Genomic DNA, 13,687 nt, shown 5'->3' with positions numbered 1-13,687 from the left:
ACAGTGGGCTGGGCCCTCCCACATCAATCACCAATCAAGACAATCTCTCATAGACAAGGCCAGGAACCAATCCAATCTGGACTGCTCCTCAATTGAGGTTCTCCTGCTCCGGGTGACCCTAGGTTATGTCAAGTTGACAACAAACCTAACCAGTACAGAGAGTGAAGGGCAGAGGGAGGAAGCTGGAGAGGAAAACAGGTATGGGTTGCCATGCTGTGAGCCATCCTGCAGGACAACAGGGAGCCATGACAGGGTTTTAAGCAGAGAGAGAGTGTGGGTAGTCCTACGGTTCAGGATGCAGCAAACCTGGAGACAGAAAGACCCGAGAGAAGGCAGCAATGCTTGGGAAGTTGAAGCATGGGGTAGAATGATTTCCCCTGGGAGTTCTGGGACTGTTTTAAAGTTGGATCGCTCATCCTCAATCCCAGTTCACAGGCATAGCCGGCACAGGACCTGACACCTGCTGTGGGACAGCAGAGCCCCACATATCTTCCTGGACCCACCGAGCTTTTTGATACTGTGGTCAGTCTCCTGCACCACAGTGTCCCTCCCTGGGTCAGCATGTGTGATGACGCAGTTCACAACTGTGGCCCACTACTGATGGAAGTTACTAGTCAGCACCTGTGCCCACTGGCCCTAGCCCTCTTCTCTGAGCCCAGGAACAGCTTGGCCTCCTTTCCATGAGAGAAGGCTTGTGTGGCCCTCTGTTAGTTCCTTTCTCAAGGACTCCCTTTGGCTGTTCTATGGAGTGATCCGAGGCAGAGCAGACAGGAAATGGTGCAGCCAGCCTGTGTTTGACCTTGCTGACCTTGCTACTGTCCAGCTGGGTGACCTTGAATGAAACACTTCACTTCCCCAGCCCCAGTTTTCCCATCCACCCTTGGTGCCCATGAGAGATCTCAGCAGATAAAGGCACTCTCTGCCAATTCTCATGGCCGAAGCTCAATCCTGGGGACACAGAGGTGGAAGAATAAACTCCCAGAAGTTGTCTTCACACACACACACACACACAGACACACACACACACACACACACAGATACACACAGACACACACAGACACACACACACACACACACAGACACAGACACAGACACAGACACACACACACACACACACACACACACACACACACACACACACGCCACCCCCAAAAAATTCTTTCAGCAATTTTTTGTTGGTTTTTTGAGACAGTGCCTCTTGTGTAGCCTTGGCTTTCCTGGAACTCTGTAGATCAGCCTGACCTTGAACTCACAAAGATTTGCCTGCCTCTGCCTCTGGAGTTCTCAGATAAAGGTGTGCACCACCACATCTGACCAATAATTTTTTTTAAATGTCTGCTTTCATTGGGTTTCCATGTAGACTTCGCCTATCTATATAATAATAACACTTAGTGATAGCCAGAGTTTTCTGAGAGACCCTTAGGAGCCAGTGAATTCTTACTGGTCTGGGCCACAGGCCTGGCTCTTAGTCAGTGCTCAGAACTTGCTTGGGGGAAAGCACACGGAAAACATGAAGGCACAGAAGCTTGAGGACCTGAGTTGGGGTCCCTTCTCTGCCCCGCAGCTTCCCCGGCTGGTGAATAGTGGTAGTGGAGGTGGCTTGCTGGGTTGAGAAAGACAAGGCAGGAAAGCATAGAGTATTACTGTCATGTCTCCCTGTTTCAGTCCACAGTCTCTGCCAAGCACCTGCTAGGTGCCTAAACATTGGCCCCGGGTTGCACGATATTTGCCTCCAATCTTTGCCTATGTTGCCCTGTACCATGCCCTCCATGACATGGGACGTAATGTCACATGGGACGTGGTTGCAGAGATCAGGGGCATAGCCTGCTCTGGGAGAGCAATCCGCCTGATGCCACATCCCTTTGTCCAGTAAGGGCAGCCTGCAGGCTTCGGTGACCATCATCCCAACACTAAATTCCTTGTCTACGCTGCTGATCATCAGCTGCATCTATGGAAGACATGCGGACGGCGGTCCCGACTCACCCGTCCCAGCCCACCATCCCCATGAAGGACCCAGGTAAGCCACTCCAGGACCATGATGGGCGTGGTGATGTGTAGTGATAACCCCAGCACTTGGGAGGAGGAAGGCCGAGGATGGTGAGTTCAAAGCCAGCCTGGGATACACAGGTAGAGCCCGTCTGGAAAAGAGGTCCGCTATAACAGGGGGGACCCATTCCCCTTTTATTTAGTTTCATCATGAAAAATACCCAATAACAGCTCTGCCATGTCTGCACACTTGTGACACTTAGATGTGACATAAAGAGAAGAAATTCTCATTGCCTTCTCAAGGCAATGAGTGATGATGTGCTCCACTCGGCCACAACTAGGGCGCACGCCTCCTGGATCCCCTGCTTTGCCCAGGTTCTACTGGACATTCCTCAACAACCGTTCAGTCACCTTTGTTACCATGGCCTTGATGACTGTGAGCCATATGCTGCCTCCCTAGAGACCCTAGAACATGAGTGTGTATATGACAGACAGACAGACGGACGGACGGACAGACAGACAGACAGACAGACAGACAGAGAAGGGGGAAAGAGAGGGAGGTGTGAGTATGGGCCCACATACCATGGCACACATGGAGGAAAACTTGGTGGAGTTGGTTCTCTGACCTTTACCAGCAGGTCGTTCTTCAGTGGCAGGAAAGAAAGAAGATAGGAAAGTTGGGGTCAGGACATCTTACACAAGCTGTCTTATGCTAAGCAAGTTTATTAAGACGTACAGCATCGCCAGGCAGCGGTAGCACACACCTTTAATTGCAGCACTTGGGAGGCAGAGTCAGGAGGATCTCTGCGAGTTTGAAGCCAGCCTGGTCTGTAGAGCGAGTTCTAGGACAGCCAGGGCTACACTGAGAAACGCTTGGGGTAAAGGACAGCATCTTACACACAGTCTTCAGGGGGAAAAGGGGACAGAGTTGGTGGGAATGTGCATAAAGGGAACAGAAGAGGTCTCAAATGTGCCACAGGAGCGCAGGGCTACCTTGGTACTGAGCCACAGGAGCGCAGGGCTACCTTGGGACTGAGCCACAGGAGCGCAGGGCTACCTTGGGACTGAGAACCATTTCTTAGGATGGGACAGTTGAGGTCTCAGGAATTCACAGCTCCTCCAGGGCCCTGGCCCAGGCCATTACTGGACTTGCCAAGCATGTCCCTGGCTTTAGACAAGTAGCTATGCTCCTTCTCCATACATCAGAGCCTCAGGAAAAAGCTTCCCTAAAGCGCTCACCCCAGGATATTACTGGCTCTGCCAGGCATGTTCCTGGCTTTAGACAAGGAACTACAGTTTCTCTCTGTATCCATCAGGGCCTTGGGGAAAGCCCTGGTTAGGCCGGCCTCCAAATAGCTCTCTCTTACCACCTTTCTGTGGGTTCTGTGGATCGAGCTCAAGTCATCAGCCTTGTGCAGCAAGCCTTTTACCTGCTGAGCCATCTCGCTGGCCCAAGTTTGTTTTGTTTTGTTTTTTACTTTCAGTGAAGAATGAACACACACACACACACACACACACACACACACACACACACACACACACACCAGTACTAGGGATAATAGGGACACAACTTTAGGCTTTAGGGTTTTTGTTCTGAAGATCAAATTGTCCAGGCTGACCTTGAATTTCTGCTATAGCTTTTGCAGTTTGTGCTTCCTCTGCCTCAACTGCCTAAGCATCTAGGACTACAGGCCTACGTCCCTAGTCCAAGCTGGGGAAAAAAACTTTTATTAGTTAAAATTAAAGGAGAGAAATGAAACTGGTAAGCAGAGTTTACATCAGCATTGCACATACATAGGAGACACATATATAATTTTAGACAAGATTTTATTGTAGTCTAATTTGATCAAAAAAGGTGCATAACATATAACAAATTGTCTTATTCCACTAAGAAGACCATTCCTCACATGCTCAGTAGGACCAATTTTCTTCTAGAAAATTCTGTAGGATTGAAGCTTCCTGGGTGTACCTTCTCGTACATTGCTGCAGATAGTGTTGGATATTTTAGCTTTTGGTTGAGTTTTCACATTTTCAAAATATATCAAACTGGAAAGGACACAACATAATGGGATGTTTGGAAGCACCAAAATCAAGGGGAAATAACAATCATATTGTAATCTAAACATTGAAAAAAACAGCAACACTAAGAGGATTGAAATTATCCCCCCAACTTTAAGAGAAGTGAAAGAATAGCCAGGATATGTTGTACTCCTGGGTATGTGGAATGGTTTGATGTAAAGAGCCAATGAATAGGTGGGGAAAATCAGAGGAGCTCGTTAAAATTTGAATCTTTCTTTAGATTTTTGGTTTCTCTGTTTTCCACCAAGGATGAAGTAAGATAATCCAGGAAAGGTCCGAACTGACCCAGACACTATATGTAGACTCCTGAAGTAATAAATTTTGTTTGTTTCTTTTTTTATTTAGAGAATACTTTATTAGTTTTTGTAATCAAACCCACATAGATAAGACCTTACATATTTAATACAGTGCATTACCCCTGTACAAATGGAAAAAAATTAAGTTCAACATTTCTAGATCAATATGGCTGTTAATTTCTGTACTATGCCAACTCAACACAGTAAACTGGGATACTTTTTTCCAAAGTTGACAGCACAGCTAAAGTTTCCAAAAATTCAAATTATATAATATATATATATATAGAGAGAGACCAATAATAGCAATATGTTATGCATCAATAGCAGCAACAGCTTTTCCAGGTTCTGCAGTCATTTGAACAAAATTGTAGAGACATCCAGAACACTCCATTTAAAAAACAACAAAAAAAATGTAAAAAACAAAATCCCAGAAAACAGCACAGTTCTGTTACTCTTGTGGTACCTGGCACCATTTTTTTTAAAGTTAGCTTCTCAATCATCATCTGGAAGGAAACCATTCTGAGCAACATCATTAAAAACAGCTCTGATAAAGCATGGTCACTACTATGTATCATAAAGCAGGTCCACATATGAGTGAGTACACATCATGTTTGTCTTTTTGTGATTGGGTTACCTTGCTCAGAATGGTTTCTTCCAGTTCCATCCACAATATTAGACTTTTTAACTGCCACAGTGAAAACTTTTGTAAATAAAATTAGTTTAGCAATATATTTAACCCAATATATACATACAATTCGATTCAGTTCATAATTGATACTTTAAAATTATTAACTATTTTTGCAATCTCCTTTTTAAACTGTTTCTTTGCAATTGTTATGTAATTTGTGCTTACACACCTCTCACCTCAGACTAGACACTTTTTTTTTTTTTTTTTGGTTTTTCGAGACAGGGTTTCTCTGTGTAGCTTTGGAGCCTGTCCTGGCACTCGCTCTGGAGACTAGGATGGCCTCGAACTCACAGAGATCCACCTGCCTCTGCCTCCCAACTGCTGGGATTAAAGGCATGTGCCACCAACGCCCAGCAAGACTAGACACTTTTCAAGTGCTCCACCGCCACAGAAATGTGACTGGCACGATGGATGACATAGATTCTGACCCTGAGGATTGGGTGGGACTGGCTTAAGTCTTTCTCTCTGAAGCAAGGGTATCCCTTGAGGAGATTCAAACCAGGAATCCGCATGGTCAAATCTGACTTCTACTTAAAGGCGAGACTAGAGAAGAGTTGGGCTTGTGAGACAGGTCACAAGGCTGAAGGACTCCAGATGAGGCAGTGCTGTCTGAGACTTGACAGTGGGAAGATAAAGTCAAGAACTCACTAAGGGGCTGAGGCAGCAGACATTGTTGTGATCATGGCCATCACATACTAAAGCTGTCTCTCACCTGTCCACCTTTACACACCTGTCTTGTCCCTCCCCAATTGTCTTCCTTTACCCTCTCTGCAAATGAAAATGGCAAGTCCTTCCCAATCTCCGTGGGAGGTACACACATAAAGAGGTTCACAACAGGAGATCACGGAGCTTCTCTCTTCCCTTGTTCAGTCTTCTCAATGTCATCCCGAATTTAATCCCCAAGCCAGAATGTAAGAGCCTGGAACAATTCTAGTGCCCCCCCCCAATATATCTAGGCTGGGACTTGGGGGTTGAAGTAGGAAACCCTTTCAGTTGCATGGATGTGGTCAGGGTTGTATTTAACTGGGTTATAGTTTGGCTAAGTCAGTTCAATGAATGACCGACAGTGAGGGAGTTGAGGGTTAATGCAATGGAGTGATTACAAAGACTACCCATGGAATTGAAGCTGGTATAAGAACCTTTCCATGCTGTTTGTAACTACTCCAGCTCTCTCACCTCTTTATCCTACTTGTAAACACTGAGTAGAAAAGCACTTTCCTGCCCACTTAAGGTTGGCTTGGGTCAGTTTGTTGGTGATAAGTCCTAGATGAAGCAATTGCCATCAAGACACTCCCAAGTTCACAATTCTGACTATTTGAAGTGCTGGCTTCTTTCATCACGTGAATCTCGAAAGGACTGTGAGTAGAGCTCTCCAAAGGCCCACAGTCTTTAAGTAGTACAAACAAGAAATAAATGCCCCTTTTTAAAATTTTACAGTCTAAACCACTGAAATGTAGGGACCATTTGTTACTGCACCACCACTTAGCCTATCCTGACTTATAGGACCAGAAGAAAAGATATTAACATGGCGAGCATTAACACAGAATGTAGGATTCATTGCAGTGCCTGGTGTTGATAAGTTGGAGTCAGATCACAAGAGAAAATAACTGGAAGTGCAGCAAATGCTGCTCGGAGAATTAGATTTATGTCACTGTCTAGCATGTGGCTCTGTCGTGAGTGGCAGAGATGGAGAGAGGGCAAGATCTTCAAGAGGTCTAGAAATGGGTTAACAACATTGGAAGGCTCACCTGTGTGCATGCCATAATTCTCAAAGTTTAAAACTGTTACATAGCCTTGGAGTGGCACTCACAAACTAAAAGTCGTATTGTTTCTACCAGAGACTAAGTGATGAATGCAATGAGAGCCAGGGCTTTGTGTCCTCTTTTGTGTCCCCAGTACCTGAAACAGTGCCTGTCAGAGAAGGCACTTTGTCAATACATGCTGAAATGTGATCTGATGAAGCAGAGTGCACTACACCAAACACTTGGGTAAGTAAATCTCACTGGGAAAAGAGTTCCCTCCAACACTTACCATCTCTGTTCTGCACTCTGTCTTCTTTGGACGGACCACAGTGGTTGTTTTCTCTCTGCCCATCCCTGTGTCTTCACTGTTGATTCATCTTATTTTTGCAGGAAACCTTGAGGAGTGCCTTTTAAAACTCCTCCCCAGTGACCTGTATGCTGGAAACACTTCAGAGCCCATCCCACATGTTACTAACCACGGACGCCATTCTCTCCTGTCTTCTCCTTTTTGTTCCCATTTAATTCCATCGACAAATGTCTTCCATTCTTTTTCCAAATGAACCTTATTGTCATCTCCTGCTTTTTACTCTCATAGCCATTGCCTCATTCAAGTTTCTATCATCTAGTGTATGAGATTTTACCTTGAAACTAGGCAACATAAAACCTCAGTTTCTGTCCGTCGGGAGCCGAGATATGGCTTAGCCAGGTGCCACTGACTCAGGGCCTCTCACATGACTGCATTCTATGCTGCCATGATCCCAAACCCAGCCTGGTGGCAAGTTCACTTTCATGCTCTCGAATATGGCTGTTAGAAGACTTCCAATCTGGCCTTTGGTCAGAATCATCGGTTCCTAGACAGACAGACATGTCCACAGCAAAGCTTGTAACATGGTTGATGTCTTCCCCCTGAGCAAGAGTAGTTACCTAAGATAAAACTAGTCTCAGTCATGATTTCATCACTCCTAACATACTCTAACATAACTGTTCTTTAAGATAATGGGCCTTTAATCCCAGCACTCAGGAGGCAGAGGCAGGCGGATCTCTGTGAGTTCGAGGCCAGCCTGGTCTCCAGAGAGAGTGCCAGGATAGGCTCCAAAGCTACACAGAGAAACCCTGTCTCGAAAAACCAGAGAGAGATAGAGATAGAGATAGAGATAGAGAGAGAGAGAGAGAGAGAGAGAGAGAGAGAGAGAGAGAGAGACTCTGCCCTTACTCTGAGAGAGAATTGAACCAGGGTACAGATACAGGTGCTGGATCATTGATGACCATCTTAGAGACTGCTTGCCATACTCTTTTCAGGCCTCCTACCTCATCATCTAATGACACCTTCTCTCCCTGCCCAGAAATTCTGATGACTCACTGGAACACTCAGAGATTACTCTTTCATAACATGCCCCCCCCAGCCACCAGCCCGTTCACACCATCCATTCTGCACTTGGACTCCCAAGGACTTTGCATTATCAGGCCACTATTCCTGTCACATGTCATTCCCTTGAAATGCCTCTGCTTCTTAGCAAACCAGCTCTGGGCTGAGCAGGCAGTTATGTCTATCTCCAGTTAGACAAGCTTCAGAGGTCTTGCTTTTCTCTAAGACAGCCCTCAGCACAGCTCTTTCCACTTGACTATTTCATGGGATCACAAATTTAACATGTTCAGGAGCCCATTTATTTCTTCCCTGGGATTTAGCCGGCGTTGCATCTTGGAGCCACCCCTTCCCATTTCTTACAGAAACCTGGCCCCTGGTCTGCTCTGGTTATACAAGACCCTCACCAACTCCATTGCTGTTGAAATGTCTAGAGAGCAATCATTTGGGACAGGGTGCTACTAAGTCAATACACGTGCAATTATGCTCATCACCAGCTGCCTACACACACAGGAAGAAACTGGGTGAGTTTCTAGGGTTAGGCAAAGATGCTCCCTAACCTGCTCCTCTCGTTACTGTCTATTCTTAGACAAGTTACTTCACATTTAAGCTTCTGTTTCCTCATTTATAAATCTAAATCCCTTAAGTAGTCACTCATGGTTACCATATACCAAGAACTGTTCTGCATGTTTTAAATATGTTAATCAAGCATCATATAAAGCAGGTTCTATAATCCTATTTTACAGACACAGAAATCATGGCACAGAGTAGCTTACACTGCAAGATGCTGCTAATAACTGGTAAAACTAAGATTATGCGACACCGGCAGTGATGGTGAGAATCTTCGTCATAAAATTCACTACACGGGGTTGTGTAGGTAAAATGAAATAATGCAAATTAAAGCAAGGCAGGGTTGACAGTAGGCATTCATATTTTTAAATGCCAAGTATCTTGGCCTGGAAACGGAGAATTCGTTCAAAGCCTCCGGTTTTCTGCAGGAACCTGATCAGCAGAGACATCCGCACCGTTTTGAGGTTCTATGGAAGGCTCCTACTTAGTTGGAAGCAATTGCAGCTGGTGGAGTAGGAGGCCGCTTCCAGCAGGGCTTGGGTTCCCGGGGTCTCTGAGCACGCAGAGACCGGGTCCGCCCTGCCCCACGCCGCTTCCGGCGGGGTTGACAGTTTTCCCTGGGAGCCCCGCCCTGGGCGAAGGCTCGGGTTTCCATTAGTGAAGTTGGGGGACAGAGCTGTGTCTCTGGTTCTTAACCTATGGATCCCGCAGTTTTTTCGGCTGGAATAATCGGGTAAGTCGAGTCCTCCTCCCGGCAGGCAGAGGGCGCAAAAGCGCAAGGATCGAAGCCGAAGTGACGTCACGAAACGGAAATCTGCCCTGTTTGGGAGTAATGTTGAAAGGTTTCCCCGAAGCTGGCTTCCCTCGCACTTTTGGTTCCGCAAGGCGCTACTTAAATGCTTTCCAGCTCTGACAATCTTGATTTATGTCTTCAGATTAGAAAAATCAGTGTCCTAGATAAAGGGACCTTTCATATCCACTCAGTGCGTCCCCTCCAAGCTGAAGGAGAACCCCGAGAAGCGGGCGGTGCTCGGCCAAAGGGGGCCCGGGCCAGGAACCTCAGCATTATCCAGACTCATGGAGGGAGGGACTTCAGAGTCCCAGGAGAGGTTTTCTAGGTTAGGGTTGCCCAAGTAAGCAAACAAAACGCAGGACGCCCTGTTAGATCTGAATTGCGATAAATGAGTAATTACTTGGCCTAAAAATACCTCAAATATTGCACGGATGGATACACACACACACACACACACACACACACACACACACACACACACACACAAATTATTCATGTGCATTCAAACTTAACTTTCCATGTTTTACCTGGCAATCCTATCACTAATGCCACCTAGGACGCCGTGCTAAGGTTTTCTCTCCCCCCCCCTTTTTTTTTCTGGCTTTCTATATGCCTACAAGTCTCTCGAAGTAGCTAGTGCTCACTAAGTGTTTCCAGTTCTGTTCTGCCCAGGTGTAACTCTGAGATTTTATGTAGGGCTCCCAGTTTATCCATATGGTGACTGCACAATCTAAGACTCCTCGGGAGCTAAGAGATCAAACACCCCCTCAGACTTCAAAGGTACCTTCCATCTCTAAGACTAGTGTATTCCAAAGACACTAAGGAACTGTTATGTGAACAGTAGCCTGAGAAGAGGCTGGAGAGCTGCGCAGAGAGGGCGTAATGTAGCCTTTATTGGCATCTCAGTGGGAATCAGCTGAAGGATTTTCGGGCAGAACTGGGAAATCACCCGAAGGGAAAATGGGACTCTTGTTTCATATCGCTGATGGCCAGGATGTCAGAGCTCATGATTTTACACAGAAAGGGGTTCTAAAAATGCATCAGAGGGGTCAGAGAATCCCTATACCCTTGCCTCGCTGTGGTCCCTTTACTGCAGGAAGTAGGCTAGCTTGAACAGGTGAGTTTCCTGGGATTGGAGTGGGGCTTTCAGGACAACCTATCTCCCTGTGACCTCGTGAGGCTCCCAGGCTGGGCCTGCTTCCCCCAGGCTGGAGGAAGACAGAAAAGAGGGAAAAGCTCCCACCGGGTCTTCTCCTGCTGTTCTTTTTAAACACCATCTTCCCAAGGTCCTGATACATATGTGTTTCAGAAGTGTGTAGGACTCCACACTGTACCATTCCCCATTCCACTGTATGCTACTAGAGGATACACAGGGACTTATCTCTGCATTGCCAATCTTGCCAATCATTGCCACAGAGCACAGGCACATTAAGTGTTGAATAAATGCTGAAGGAATCACCTTCGATGTAAATGCTAAGCCCTGGTTGGGGGACTTAGCCATTTGCTTCCTCTGAATGATCCTCAGAAAGAAAGATACTCAGTGGTCATTGTTCTACACGAGAATTAATAGATTCAGATAGGTGAGAAGCCATCTGTTCATTTGCCATAAAATGCACTTGCTCTGATCTGGGTGATGAGAACACAGTGAACAAGGGAGTTCCTGCTGTCAGAGGGCTCACCTGCTAGGCAGCCTGAGAGAAAATGCGGACAGACAGCTGCTCTGACAAAAAGAAAAACCAGTGAAGTTTCCTTGGTATGTGCTGTTTTTCAAAGGGTGATCTTAGAAGTCTTCACCCAGAGAGCACATTTGAGTACAAGATCCTGAATGAAGAGAGTGAGCTGCAGAGGGATTGTTCTGGGGAGAGGGGTCAGTAGATACCGGCTCGGCTGTGGGTGATAGCAATAGCGAGGAGGCTGCTGTGGCTGGGACTAGCAAGAGGGGGATAGTATAGAAGTCAGAAGTCGTTGATGAGGGCTTTAGGGGCCATGTTTAGGGAAATGAAGCCACAGAGTGACAGGATCTGGCTTCTGAGTGAGGGGTGAAAGGGAAGAAACCGGCCTTTAGAGGGAAAGCTTTGGGTGCCTGTTTTGGGCAGCAGCAGGAGGTCTACTGACTTTCCAGGAGCAAATGAACATGAGGAAAAGGCAGGACTAGGTGTCAAAGTGTTAGAAGGATTATGTCCCTTAGTGAGGTCCTAGAATAGAATGCGTCTGTGAGGGCCACTATTTTGGATACTGCTCCATGGGGACAAATGCCTATGTGGCCAAGACTCAAGGAATTCAATGTCTATGTTCAATTTCCTCAACACTGACCCAAAGCCCCTTACCATTCCTTACATTTAATGTTTGTTTCTTCTTTCTCTTTGGAAAAGGAGGTGAGAAACAATGGAAAAGAAATGATTCCTGGGATTGGAGAGAAGGCTCAGCAGTTAAGAGCACTTGCTGTTCTTGCAGAAGACCAAGGTTCAGTTCTCAGTACCCACATGGCAGCTCATAACCACTATCTCAAGGGATATGACATCCTCTTTAGGCCCCTGTGGACACTGTATGCATGTGGTACATATACATGTTTTCAGGCAAAGCTTTCACACATACAAAATAAAAATAATAAATCTTTTTAAGAAGAAATGAGTATGAGTATTCTCAAGTATGCCACATCATTAAGGTCTGTCCTCAGAAAAGGAAATAGGACATAAACGTACAAAAGATGCCAGTGAAAGAGACAGCTACTCAAGCTGCATACCAAGCTGGAAGTCACTTCAAAAGCCACCAAAGCCCTCCAGTGAGGCAACAGTTAGTTCTGACAGCCATGGCTCCGCAGGGACCCTCCACCTTTGAGAGCAGGTGCTTGTTCCAGAAGGAAAATGAGTCCTCAGATCCCCTAAAAATGATGCATGAGTGGGTCCAGGTGTGCTCAGACAGCTGATGTGGTCATCTCAGAAATGACCTCACAGATGCTGAGACCAGTGTGGGAGTCCCTGTAAAGTGTGGCTCTGGGTGGCTGATGAGAACCACGGAGTAGTAGCTCCTAGTGATGTTCCTGAGTTGATTCCTAAGCTTTCAACCTGCTTATTTTCCAAACACAAAGACTAGACCCCAGTCTTAGAGAGACAGACACCTTTGGTTTTGGAGGACACAAGGCACAATGACTCAGAACCATGTACAAGCCCCACACTGACAGAAACTCTCAAATCAAGTAGCCAGGCTTATCCCAAGAAATGTTCCATAAAGGCAAACATTGTCATACTGATGCCCCAGATGGGCAAGACACAATGAAGGTAAGAATAATGTTGCCAGAGTTGGGGGGAGGAAAAGCAATGGAGGGTGTGGCTCGATGCTAGGAATACACTGAGGAATCTTTCACTCATATTTTAAAGGGTGAATCAACTTGAGCCAGTGAGATGGCTCAGCAGTAAAGGAGCTTTCTGCCAAGTTGACAACCTGAGTTCAGTCCTCAGGACCTACATGGTGGAAGAAAAGAAACAACTCCCAAAAGTTGTCCTCTGACCGACCAACCGACCAACCAACCAACCAACCGACACACACACACACACACACACACACACACCATGACAATGTGTGCCTGCCTGTACACATCACACAATACATAATAATAATTTTTCAAAAAAGTAAAGGTACATTTATGGCATTTGACCCTGTCTCAGGAAAAAAGAGGCTTTAGGACCCCTACAGGAGCTGGGGGGAAGTCTAAATTTGAACAACTTTGCTCAGTGCACACACCACAGCTTAAGACCATGAAGTGCGAAGGAGCCTGTGTCCTGGTAAGAACTGCCAATCTAAGGAGACATCAGGACCCGTGGTACTGGACACAACAATGCTCTGTGGCAGCCTTATTCTAACAGTTGCTGCCTCTGCAAGCCAAATGTGAGGGTTACTCTGCCTTGCCAGCCTAGGAGGAGAGTAAGGGCGTAGTCTACTCACAACCTCCTCGGGGCAGGGAAATGGAGCTGAAATCATAGCTCAGTAGCTGAGCACTGGGCATGGCATGCACAGGGCCCTGGGTTCGAGCCCTAGTAGAGCAAAACAAAACAACAACCCCCATTCCTTTGTTCTCCATCTGGAGCTTCTCAGGGCCAGGCCTTAGCCTTCATGATGCCTCACACAGAGACCACAGCCAGTCATGAGTTTGAGAAAGGTCAAAGCTCTGAA

This window comes from Cricetulus griseus, chromosome 2 (assembly GCF_003668045.3).
Source record: "Cricetulus griseus strain 17A/GY chromosome 2, alternate assembly CriGri-PICRH-1.0, whole genome shotgun sequence".
Taxonomy (NCBI): Eukaryota; Metazoa; Chordata; class Mammalia; order Rodentia; family Cricetidae; genus Cricetulus; species Cricetulus griseus.
Note: the sequence above shows the minus strand (reverse complement) of the source record.